This window comes from Bos javanicus, chromosome 8, assembly GCF_032452875.1.
Source record: "Bos javanicus breed banteng chromosome 8, ARS-OSU_banteng_1.0, whole genome shotgun sequence".
NCBI classification, from domain to species: domain Eukaryota; kingdom Metazoa; phylum Chordata; class Mammalia; order Artiodactyla; family Bovidae; genus Bos; species Bos javanicus.
Genome location: NC_083875.1, coordinates 75,813,476 through 75,824,126, shown reverse-complemented (window position 1 = coordinate 75,824,126; position 10,651 = coordinate 75,813,476).

The following is a 10,651-nucleotide window of genomic DNA, read 5'->3' as shown; positions in this document are numbered from 1 at the left end:
TCTGATTTCAGAGCCCGCATTCTTAGTCACTACATATGTTCAGACAAGAAAGACAGCAAGACTTGGAGTGATGTTTCTTAATGCATGTACAAAGTTGATAAATATTTACAGATATGCTTGGCAGATAGGAGGAACTTGAGGAAATTCTTCAGACCCAGCAAGACTTGACTTGCTGATAATGGGGTATGAGGAGCCAGAGTCAGTGGACCTTATCAGCTCCCTTCATCCCATGGACAGTACACTGACTGGGGCTGCTCTGACCTCCTGTTCCTCCCTCTGTCCTCAGGGAGCCCCCAGTCTCAGGGACAGACTTCTGGACAGACACACACATGTGGGACAGAGCCTGAATGGGCCTAGAGTGGGGTTCTTGGCTCCAGTGTACTCAAGCTCAGAGGAGTAAGAGGTGTGAATTATCATCAGCAGGAAGGGCTTCCGTGGAGGTGGCTTGGGATTTGGATGGAGAGGGGAGATGGGTCCTGTTGCCATTGTGGTTTTTCTCCTTGGACATCTGTATTTAACAGCAGGAGTTTGATGGAGCCCTTGATACACAGCCAATTCAGCTGCAGATACACACATTTCAAAGGCCTAGAGGTGTCTTCCTGGCAGGAGTTCTGGCTCAGGGTGTGGGCAGGAGGTAAAAAGGGTGGCAGTGGAGTGTTGGGGGGGTACTATAGGTTGGTGTCAGGGCGGGCCCCACATGGGGTGTTGCTTCCTTGAGGCCACAATTGTCAGCTAGGGGCTCCCCATCATGCTGGCTCAGCAGGTCCCACAGGGTGACAGGTGACTCACCCTAACCTTAACATGACCCTGGTAGAGGTGGGTGGGGGGGGGTGTGTGAAATGGAACTGTGTATTTATCCACGTGGGGGTACATGAGTCTGAGGTGTGTGGTCCTGGCCGGTGGTGCACCCAGGCCATGTGGGCTGTCCAAAGATGTGGGCCACAGGAGTAGAGGATGTGCCTTGAAGGTTGGGGGGTGGTGGTGGTGAACACACAGCTCTTCCAAGAGTACATGAGCATGGGTGCAGGTGGTGGTGCATCTTTGGAGGCTGGTGAGCCATTGGAGGAGGTGGCCTGGGTGGTGGCAGGCGAGGAAGCTCCCAGGCAATGGCTCATCACCCATGAGGATGGCCTGGCTGGGCTAGATGATGACACCAGGCACTCTAAGTCTGTGATGATGGTGGTGGCTTCCCTGAGCTTATCCATTAAGCTCCCCACTGCAGGCCAGGGTGGTTCCCCCATCCTAACCCCAAGAGGGCACACACCCCTCCTCCACAGACGACAGGCAGGCAAGAGGCAGGGAGTGTGAGCATCCAGCTGGGGCTTCCTCTCCCCCCTGATGTGGGAGGGAGACATGAGGATCCCAATGATGTCTGGTCTGCTGGGGTGTGGGGAAAGCACAGCGACCCCAGGTTGCCCGTGCCCCACGTGTGTGTGGTTCTGTGTGCACTGGCACGCAGCGTGCGTATGTATCCACGTCTGGGTGTGCTGGCCCTGTCCTGGCACCTGGAGCCTAGTGCCACCTTCCCATTGAGTTCCACAATCTGAGAGATGCTTGAAGTGAGGCAAGGAGCCTGGGCTGGGAGCCAGGAAGCCTGCGTTCTACCCCAAGTGCTCTTAGTGACTGGAGAGGTCCCTTTATTCTCTCTGGGGCTCAAGTTGTCCTTTGTAAAAGGTGGAGGGGCCATAATCCCTATGGTGCCCCCTCACAGGCTGTAGAGTGAAAGATTCTCAGGGAGGTGTTTGGGAGGTCAGGAAGGTTTGGTTCTGGGGGCTTCACAAGGGGAATACTCAATTGATTGACCAGAGGTGGAAGGCAGGGAGCAATTTCCAGAGAAATTGCCTTCCGCCTTTAAAGGGGGTATTCAAACCTCTTAAAGAAGTGAGATGTTTAGAGTTCTGGGGCTGAACTTCAAAACAAATTAACGTTACAGGCCAAGACCTGCCTGTGGTGAGGCTGGGAATGTCTGTCTACTCATCCTTGCCCCTCCCAGCCCTGCTTGCCAGCTGGGGTAAGGGGTGGGGGGATGAACAGCAGATTCCTCCAGACTGAGGTTGGGAACAGGCTCACAGCCCTCCCCTCTCCCCTCCATCCCCCCACCCCACCCCACCCCACCCACTCCCAGCTTGGTGTCTTTCAGGCTCAAACTCGGGACCTTTTCATCCTGGGGCTTAGCCACAGCAAACAGCATAAAGTCAACAAAACAAGAAAGGAAGCATCACAGGTGAGGTGGAAAAGAAAACTTGGAAGCCACAATAAAGGTGTGTGGGCTGAGCTGGAGTGAGCCGTGTGTCTCTCCTAAGAGCAAGACCCTGGGGCTAAGGCTGGCCCAGCCAGTCTCTCATTGGGTGTGGAAGGAGGGGGCTCCAGGGTGGCACCCCTAGTGGACTCAGGCCCAAGGAATTAGCTTAGGCCGCCAGCAAGGGCCGCTAGTGCCATGTCTCATGAATCCCGTTAAAAGCGTGTGATTGGGAGGGGGACAGAGTTAGATACCGCCCTCCCCTCCACCCAACCCCACTGAAGCCTAGGCTAGGCTGCTGCAGCTGCTGTGGAAAGCAGCTGAGAGGCTAACTGGGAGCCAGGGCTGTGGGTGGAGCAGGAGTGGAATAGGCTGGCACTGGAGCCGGAGTGAGAAGCTCCTGGCTGTTTGCCTTGCCTGGCTGTTTGGCCCGGGGCTCAGGGTCTTGGAGCCATGAATTCCTGGGGATGCCCAAGACATCCCCTCATCCCACCCCACCCATAGGCATAGTCGCCTTCCCTGACAGCCTAATTTCTCTTCCACTCGGGGCAGGGGGAGCTCTGTTCCCTTGATGTACATTTATTGTGCACCTGTTCTGCGGGGCACGCTATGCAGGCTGGGGCATCCCCAGAAGGCTGCCTGCCCAAGACCTCTCACCCCTGGATCCCCCTCTTCTCAGAGAGATGGCTGTCTGTAGATCCAGCCAGCGATTGCCGAGTGCCTGGGGCAAGTCCCGATCCCTCCCCTGGGTTGAGAAATGGGGGCTGGCAACCAGGAAGTCAAGTCCTGGTTGAGAGCTGAGAGGCCGAGATTTAATGGGAAGAGCTGGATGGAGCAACTTGAGATCTGGGTGGAAGTCTGTGGGCTTTGGTCTTGTTGTCTGCCTGCAGAATGAGCATAGTATCCTTCTCCATCCCATCCCCATGCCCATAGCTCTGCAGGCTTTGGCCCTGGAGTCAGACAAGAGTCAACAAGGGCAGAAGGGGTGGGGTGTAGGGTCCCTTTCCTCAAAGAGACATCCTCTCCACCACCCACAGAGTGTTTACTCCCCAGCAGGGACTTACCACCAACTCAGTCTATTCTCCCAGCCACCCTTCTAGGTAAGGACGGGTAACTTCATCATACAGAGGAATTAAATATCTTGCTCAGAAGCACCCAGTACCAATTAAGAAGCCAAACTGGATACAAGCTCAGGACTGCTGGCTATAAAGTCTGAGTTATGAATCACAACTCACCAGGTGGATAGGGGGAGCCACCCCTGAACAGCCAAAGCCCACACCAGCCCCATGCTCAGACTCTTGGCCAGGAGGTCCCTGGGTTTTTCACTGCCTTGTTCTGCCACCACCTCACTCTTTCATCTTCTCATGAAGCGTCCCTCTTTCTGACTCCCCTCTTTGCTCTGATTAACTCAGTAACTGAGCCACCAACATTAATTAAGACTCTTGTTTTCTGTGGATTAAGAATTTGCTGCTCCGAGCTTCTCCTTTTAAATGCTTTAGTGTAAAAGGATTTTGATATTGACTCAAGTAGAAATTAAAGGATGGAACCAGAAGGCAAATGGGGAACTTAACAGTGGTGGGACCAAGCTGCCACCCTCTAAACCCACTGACTGGTCAGCATCAGTGAACTTGGGACAACTAGACATTACATGCCTCTGGATGAGGTACAGTGGGTACCACATGGCACTGTCCACAAAGGAGTCAATCCCCGCTAAATTGATCCTAAATAAAATCACACAATATGGAGCTTCCTATATATTCTAAAAAAAAAAAAAAAAAAATACAGAGAAGAGAAAGAGCTAAATGACACCACAAGGAAGCAAACACAAACCCTCAACTGTGACTTCCTATTGAACCACATTAACTCAACAAGGACAGCGATGGGAACAGAGTGTGAACAAAACAAAGGGGAACTGCTCATGTTTAGGATGACATTTACCCCAGTGCCACATGATCTTGTTTGGAGCCTGACTCAAACAAACCAACAAATTAAGACATTTGGAAACAATGTGGGTACTTGATAATTCCATGGAATTGTTCATTTTGTTAGGCATGGAATTGTAATTATGTAAGAAAACGTTTCTAGGTTTTAGAGATGAATACTGAAGAATGCAGACGTGAAATGACATACCAGCTGGAATATGTTTTAAAAGACTTCATAAAAAAGAAAAAAAAAGTCTGTGACACCAGAGTGCCAAAAGGTTGATGATTTTATGGCATGATGGTTATATGGAGGGTCATATACTACTTTGGTAATGTTTGAAATTTTCATTTAAAATGCTTTAAAGGGGTATGGAGCCTGTCTCCAAATGTTGAGGTTGGGTATCTGAGCTGGTCTGACAGCTGGAAACTCATCTCTGTCCAGTCTAGTGCCTCCATCTCAGCTTCTCTGACATCCGAGTAGCTGGTGGGAAGCCTTGTTTCGAACTGAAATACAGTGTGTTGTCCTCGAAATGGCCCTCTGGGTCAGCCTCACCGGGCATAGGTGGCCCCTCTTTCAGCTCTACTCTCTGTAATCAGTGAAGCCTTCCTGCCCTCCATCCTCGTCTCTCCTGCCATGGAAACCTGTCCAATGGTGTCCAGTCTTGGGACTGAGGGATATCAAGAGGAGAGCTCAGAGTTGTGGGCATAAGCGGGGGGGCCCTGGTCCTGTTGCATTGGGGTGGGAAGGTGAAGGCGGAGCTCCTGCCCCCAGCCAGATGAGATGAGAAGGGGCACAGAAGGTGAGGCCAGCTCTCTGGGTTCCCTCCTTGGTGTGGGATAGGACAACAGAGATACCTAGACAATCAACAGAGCTGAGCAAGCTGTAGTTTGTCTCGGGAAGGTCTCTCCCCAACCTCTGCTGACTCTTCTAAATTTACTCACCTGCTGCTGCTGCTAAGTAACTTCAGTTGTGTCTGACGCTATGCGACCCCATAGACATGTCCTCATTTCCTTCCTGCAGTTCCATCCGATGGCAAAGTCAGCCATCATCTTATCAAACAACCCCTCCTGCAGTGAGCACTGCTAATTCTGCATTGAGGGGAATAACACTGCCGGGGGTGGTCTTCCATCCTTGTCTCCCCATCCTTGTCTCTCCCATGCAGAGATGCGTTAGGGCATCCTCTGGCTGGGCTCTGCCTGCTCAGTCCAGTCTGGCTCAGCCTGCCCCCCAGGGGGCCAGCATGGGCATGGGCAGACCCTTCTTTGATTCTGGGAGAGGCCCAGGAACTAAGGATGACCCATCCCGCCAGGGGAACCCCTGTGTTCCATCAAGCCTTCCCGGGCTCAATGCCTATGGCTGCCTGGACCCAAGTCCCTGCCCACAGAGACCTCTGCACTGGCCCCATGGGCTAAAACTGTGTTCCTGGAAGGCTGTAAATCAGACCCCACCTTCCCGCAGGCTAGCACGGTCATTTCAAAGCTGCTTTCCTGCTGAAGAGGGGTGCTTTGTGAGCATTTCCTCAGGGCCTCTATTCCGTTTCTCCTCAGTGAAAGGTATATGTGTTGGGGCACTCAGGATTTGGGCAGCGATGCTGGGAGTGAGGAGATACCTCTGGGAGCAACTGACCTTGCCCATCTGGAGGGAGGCGGGGAGCCTTCGCCATTTGGGAAGCCTCTAGAGTGAGTGGGGAGACAAGTAGTCACATCACATGGGGTTGCCAGGGCCTCTGGGCGTGCCTCCCTTTTCAGGTTGAGCAAGAGAGTGGAGAGAGAGTAGCTCGCCCTAGGATTGCTGAGATGGGCTCTTTGCCCACCCTGAGCCCCTGTTCCAGATCAGATAAAGCACGTATCTTCAGTGAGCTGCCTGCCGACAGGCATCATGCTGACGCAGGCAGGAAAATATTAACCCAGAGGAATGGGCGCATGCTCATGTGTGCAGTGATTCTGTGCGTGTGTATGTGTGTGTGAAAGAGACAGAGAAAGTGTCCACAGAGAGATTTTTACATTCAAGACCAGACACAGACGTGAGCACACACATCAGCTCATTCACATGTACATTCACATACATACACACATTCATGTACACAAATCTGTATACATACACACAATATACAAACACATATACACACATACATATACATAAATGATTCTCACACAAGCAGATTTCTTCAGCGTCATCTCCCAACTTCTTTCTGTCAATGAGACTCCATCCTCCAGGACCTGATAGATCCAGCTCATACTACAAAGTGACAGGTCTGAGCTCCATGCCTGATTTCTGATGCCAAGTTAGGCAGCCTGATGAAGGTTTTAGAGTGGAGTAGACCTGGGTTTGAATTCTGGTTCCATGACTTACAGGATGTTTGCCCTTGGGCTAACGTCAGTGCCTCTGGACCCTGTCTGCTTCAGGCTCTGTTCACTCTTTTCTGGAGGTCCACCTATGACTCTGGGAAGGAAGGATGAAAGCTTGGGCTGCTGCGAGATCTGGTCACTACAGAGTGTCAGGGTTAAAGACCATCCTGGCTCCTGCATGTGTCCCCAGCCCTCCCCAGCCCAGCCACTTGCTAGGTTCTAGCCACCTACTAGAACCCCAGTTCTCCTAGCTTGGGTCCCTGGTCTCCTGGGAAGATCCAGATGTTCTAGGCCTGGGTGATCTTAAGCAAGTTGCTTCCTAGCTCTGAATCTCAGTTTCCCTACTTAAAAAATGAGTTTGAAAAGGGACACTCACCTGGGTGAGTCTTAAGGGTCTTTTTTTGGGAGGAAGGTCTTTTCTTTTTTCAGCAGTCTGAGATTTCAGAGACCAGGGTTCATCGAGGTACCTATACTGTTCTCCAACTCCCCTCTTTACTCTCTCAACCAAAGCTGCTCATTTCTTACTGATTGATACCATGGCACACCTGAGTTTATACAAAGGATTCTGTGGCTCAAGAGAGTTTGGATTCCATGCTTCCAGTGCAAGGGGGCACAGGTTTGATTCCTGGTTGGAGAACTAAGTTCCCACATGCTGCGTGGCACCATTAAAAAAAAAAAGTCTGGAAAACAATTTGATTGAAAGCAGTTTACACGATACATTAATCAAATAACATGTCAGTGGAAATAAATAGTTGATTCATTTTTTTACACATCAGTACTTTGAGGGCACTTGGAAGTTCAGATTAGTTTTAGTATATTTGGGCATTTTTCTTTCTTCATTTTGATTTAAAAAAGTTTCTATTTGTGTTTTTATTCCTAACTAGGTTTCAGCCAGTTGTGCCTGCCCCGTGCTATTCATAATAGGGAATAGTTGGATACATTTAAAATTGGAGACAATTCTCTGCTGTCCAGCCACATATGTGACATGGATATCGACTTACTGGCATGGAAAAGATAATTCTTAATATTTGAGTGAAGAAAGTACTTTACAAAATTTTATTCTACAAATTCTACAAATTCTACAAAATTCCCCAAGTTTCATTCTACTTATTATTGACAAATTGGGGTGGATGTGTATATGTGTGCACATTAAAAAAAAAAAAAAAGGATTAGAAAGAACCCTACCAAAATGTTTGCAGTAGTTGTCATGGAGGGAAAAAATGTTCTTTTGACTTATTTGTATTTTAGGTAATAAAAAACTTAAAAGGAGCTGAGATTTTTTTATTTGCTTTCTATTTTTTAAAAATTTCCACTCCAACGTTGGACAATTATATTTGCTTGACTTGCTTGGCTATGTGTTCATAAATATTTAAATTTCCAGTTAGGTTGAACATTAATGTCCCCACTTACTAGTTTACACTGAAAGCTTTTTAGTGTAATGAGTGAGAAATGGGAGGCTGATGAGCACTGGGTTATTTCCAACCTTAACATTAATTGTTGTTCAGTCACTAAGTCATGTCTGACTCTTTGTGACTCCATAAACTGCAGCACACCAGGCCTCCCTGTCCTTCACTATCTCCTGGAGTTTGCTCAAACTCATGTCCATTGAGTCAGTGATACCATCCAACCATCTCATCCTCTGTCGCACCCTTCTCCTCTTGCCCTCAACCTTTCCCAGCTAATAGTGATATATAATTCACTGATTCATAATTCTGCAAAAGTACTGTACTGCAGGCAAAATTAGAATATCAGAACAATTTCTGAAAGAGGGACTAAATGCTCAAAGATACATCAGAGTTTGCAAAAAGAGTTTGCTCAGCCTCAGAGCCCCCATTCCTGCCTCTGTTCCCTCCACAGTTGAACTTTCTGCCACCTCAGCCCATCTCTTCAGCTGTGGCCATCCTCCATCCACCAGTTCATCGAGGCTGGCTTCTCCTCCACCTGCCTCTGGGGCCATAGCCTCCTCAAGCTTTGTGCGTTCTCTTGGTAGGCTGGTGTCTGGGCTTCTATCTCTTCCCTCCTCCTCCCACCTGCTCCTTCTCAGTCACCCTCCTGTCCCCGGCATCCTGCCCTGGGCCTTACCCCAACCCTCGTGCTTCCCGACAATCTCATGGACCCCAAAGTAGATGCCCAGGGGCTGATGTCGGTTCTCTCTCTCCAGCCTGAGCCCGGGCCCAATCATGCCCCTGCCTGCTGGTGGCCCCGAGGCCTCAGGGACCCCAGACTGACTACTTCATGCTTCTTTTTGCTTAGAAGCCTTGGAGGGGCTTCCCAGAGGGCTCAGCAGGTAAGAATCCACCTGCAACACAGGAGACACAGGAAACCCTGGTTCGATACCTGGGTTGGGAAGATCCCCTGGAGAAGGAAATGGCAACCCATTTCAGTATTCTTGCCTGAAAGATCCCATGGACGGAGGAACCTGGTGGGCTACAGTCCAAAGGATTTCAAAGAGTCGGACATGACTAAGTACACAAGGAAAAGAACCCACTGAGGGCCTCAGGCCCTTGGGATAAAGTCTGACTGCATGCCCTGGCAGACAGAACTCATGGTCTGTCCCTGCTCACTTCTCCAGCCCTCTGTAAACCACTGACAATTTCCAGAATGTGTTAGGTTTTCTCACGGTCCCACTGGGCTTCAAATGACTTAATAGGACCACGACTGCCCCATCCTTCCTCAGAGGACTCAGTGTCCATCTTATGTCTTCTGGAAGATTCTTGCCCACCTCCAGTCTGGCTTAGTGGTTCCTGTATTCCCTCCACTTTACACGGTGTATCCTAAGTCACCTGCCATTTATCTGTCTCAGCAAACAGCCCAGTAAATGAGCCCAGGGCTTGATCCCTGACTCCAGGATGGATCCTGGTCTCCCTCCCTCACCAGCCCTACCCCAGCCCACTCCAACTCTGCCCATGTTCCCGATCTCATCCAAGACCCCAGAGCTCCACTTTTGACTCTTAACCTCACCCTGGCCTCAATAGCACACACAAGAATAAAGGCAGGTGTCAGACTTCCCTGGTGGTACAGTGGATAGGAATATGCCTGCCCATACAGGGGACAAGGGTTCAATCCCTGGTCAGGGAAGATCCCACATGCTTTGTGGAACAACTAAGCCCGTGCGCCACAGCGACTGAAGCTCATGTGCCTAGAGCCTGTGCTTCGCAGCAAGAGAAGCCACCACAATGAGAAGCCCGCACGCAGCAATGAAGACTAGTCCCTGCTAGCTGCAACTAGAGAAAGCCTGCTCTCAGCAACGAAGACCCAGTGCAACCAAAAAATGAAATAAATAAACTCTATTAAAAAAAAAAAAGGCAGATATCCGCCACTATCTCGGTCCTATCGCCACTATCTCGGAGGTAGAGGGGTGCATCTCTACTTCCCTGAAGGAAGGATTCAAGTCTGCAGAGGCGGTGAGGGGCAGAGCCTCAGCCACAGGGCTGCTGCTGTAGAGTTCACTCCTTAACGATGGTCTCTGACTGGGCAGCCTACCTCTGTCGCTCCTTACAGAGTGAGTGACCTGCTGGTCTAGGAGAGGTGGTGTGTGGGCAAGTGCATGCTAAGTCGACTCAGTCATGTTTGACTCTGTGACCCCATGGACTGTAGACTGTCAGGCTCTTCTGTCCATGGGATTCTCTAGGAATACTTGAGTGAGTAGCCATGCCCTCCTCCAGGGGATCTTGCCTACCCAGGGTTTGAACCTGCATTTTCTGCATTTCCTGCATTGCAGGCAGATTTTTAACCCACTGAACCAACGTGGCAGAAGCAGGGTGGGGGTGGGGGTGAGGGGCCAGGGAGCAGGGGGTGGGGGGTGGGGGTAGTTGTGGCTTGGCTGGGCAAGTCAAGTTCCAGACCAGACTTGTTCTATTGGCACCCTCTAGAGGACAGTTCTATTACCTGAGTTGGCTTTGCAACTGAACCCTACACTCCCTCTCCACAAGAGGCTGCCAGCCTCAGAAACTTCTGGACCCACTGCCCACCCTCCACGACTCCACCTGGCAGGTCTCTTTACAGTCTGCAGACCAGCAACCCCTCCCTTGTTTCTCAGCACCAAGTCATCTGCTCAGATCCCAGACTGCCTTTCTTTGGAGGCTCCCATGCTCCGGCTCCAGTACTCTTGCCTGGAAAATCCCATGGACAGAGGAGCCTG